The sequence below is a fragment of the Octopus bimaculoides genome, chromosome 21 (genome assembly GCF_001194135.2).
Source record: "Octopus bimaculoides isolate UCB-OBI-ISO-001 chromosome 21, ASM119413v2, whole genome shotgun sequence".
NCBI classification, from domain to species: Eukaryota; Metazoa; Mollusca; class Cephalopoda; order Octopoda; family Octopodidae; genus Octopus; species Octopus bimaculoides.
Window position 1 is genome coordinate 8,171,673 of NC_069001.1, and position 2,270 is coordinate 8,173,942.

Below are 2,270 nucleotides of genomic sequence, written 5' to 3' on the forward strand. Positions count from 1 at the left end.
GGGGGGGTCGAAATTTTGAAATTGAGATTTTTGAAAATTTTTTTCCAGAATCGGATTCTCCATGGTCTGAAACATAGGATTCCGTAAAAAAAAAAAAATTTTAAAGGGGGGGGGGTATACCCAGATTACATATACTCCATCTCCACCGGAAAGGGAAATACTGAAGTTCTCTCAGATTAGATTATAGTGAAGCGGTAAAGTCTGATGTTGTATTCAATACTAGCCAGAAAAATATAAAACGAAATAACATGGGCTTTCCACTAATATTTTAAAGATTTGTTTCTAGTAAGCGCTCACTTCTGTATAATCGAAGAGAAACATAATTCTATTTACACATTTACAGTTTCAAAGAAAATCGTCAACTTACCGTTTTGAGGTGTAAACAATGAATCGTTGTGTTGTGCTTCCTTACTAAACGATGAAAGAAATGATTTCGTTGTTACGGTGCTGTTTCCAAAGATTTTAGCATCATTATTCTAAAGCAAAAACTGCGACTGAAATGGAACACACAATTCTTTTGTCTGAATAAGCAACAAAGCTGGCTCTCTGTTTATAGCCGCAGTTTCTGCACGAAATACACACACACACGCACAAATGCATGCACAAACGCAATCTTGAAATAAAACTGAACAATGATATACATAGTGATTGCTCCATCTTCACACATGATTGCTGTCTTCTTGTGTTTCCTCGTTGGCAATAGCACGTGAGCGAGGGGAAGAGGTAAACCTTGTACATGTAGAGTGAGAGATACATGGTAGTAGAGAAAAAGAGATAATTTGGTGCAGTGAAGGGTGATCGTTATAAAATAATTGCGGAGAGGGACAATATTTAAAATTAAGGAGAGATGACGAGTGATGTGATTCTGAACAGTGAGAATGATAACTGGTTTCACAGAAGAATACGACGAAATACTTAGTTCTACTTTCATTTAATTCCAATTACAACAGCAGAATATTAAAGTAATAGTAGTAGGGCTAGTGATAGGAAGATGGTAGGTGGTGAGGGAAAGCTTAAAAAAGTAATTGGTTGAAAGCGCAATTTTGTATGTGTACACGCACTCTCTCTCTCTCACACACACATTGTATTTCCAGGATCTGTTTCGTCAAGACTGGCTAGTCTTCTTGATTAATGCATATCCAAGTCCTTTGATATCTCTTCCATGAGGTTCAAAGTCCTAAGATCAGCCTTCACTTCTTTGTTCCATGTCTTCCTGGATCTCTTCCACAAGCTCCACCCAACTTAAGTGATCAGCACTTTATACACCTCTTCTCATCTATACGCATCAGATGTATAGACCCGTGAAGTTTTCTTCCTTGCACTCTACATCTGGTTCCTCTTACGCCTAATTTTTCTTTCAATGTATTCGTGTCTTGTCGTTCATGTACACTTACGTTGCACATTCAACAGAACATGCTCGCTTCTTGTCTTTCTAGCCTTCTCAAGTCCTCCGCATTCAGGGCCTATGTCTAAATACCATATACCATTGCTCTTCGTACATAAGCTTCATACAATGTCTTTCACTTTGAGAGAGACACCAGGGAAACAGCCTTGCTCAGAATGTAAGACAAAAATACAATGCACCCGATGCAAACTATGGATATACAAGAGGTGCAATGGAATCGTAGGTTTATAACAGAGAAATTAGTGTCCGTATGTGGAAGATGTTCAGGAGCAATAAAGAGTAAGGATGTACGGGAAATAGGCTTTCCCAAGCATGCAGGAAGATCTCAAGAGGTAGTAAATAGTTTCTGTTACCTAGGTGATCTAATTAGCAGTGAAATAGAATCTTCTGAAAGGATAGATGTTTAGTTAGAGTGTAGTGTCACTTATCTATTGTATGTAAGTTGGTAAAAGGAAAAATATGAGAAGGCAATTTTTATACGTGTGTGTGCGCGTGCGTTTATATAGGTTGATCATCTTGTAGAAGCTGTACACTTTCAAAGCTTTCTTCTGGCACAAAATCAAAGTGACATAAAAAATATATATCGCCATTACATACTATCTTCTCATTTAAATATAAATAAATGCGAGCGTAGTAGAGAACCCATTCCTTGTCCATCACGTGACTGATCATTATTCGAATCGGCACCTTCTTCGAACCGTTCCCGCCAGAACGCAAACTGACCAATCACGGCCCCTAATAAGGTCACGTGATAGAGTATATTTCTACCATCTGGTGAGCCAATAGTTTGTTATAAATAGCTTTAACTCGGCAGCCAAATTCGTCTCGGTCCAGTTTCTCTTTGAGAACTGTTCCGTGTACCACA

General features: G+C 38.3%; 1 protein-coding gene across 3 annotated transcripts in view; it reads right to left on the bottom strand.

Moving 5' to 3' along the window:
• LOC128250443 (zinc finger protein 726-like) overlaps window positions 1–2,261 on the bottom strand; it is an 8,772-nt gene extending 6,511 nt beyond the window's left edge. For all 3 annotated transcript variants that reach the window (XR_008266458.1, XR_008266457.1, XM_052975452.1), the window contains exon 1: window positions 368–2,261. The gene's annotated coding sequence lies outside the window, so the exon portion shown is untranslated. The remainder of the gene's footprint in view (window positions 1–367) is intronic.
• Between the last annotated feature and the right edge of the window lie 9 nt (window positions 2,262–2,270).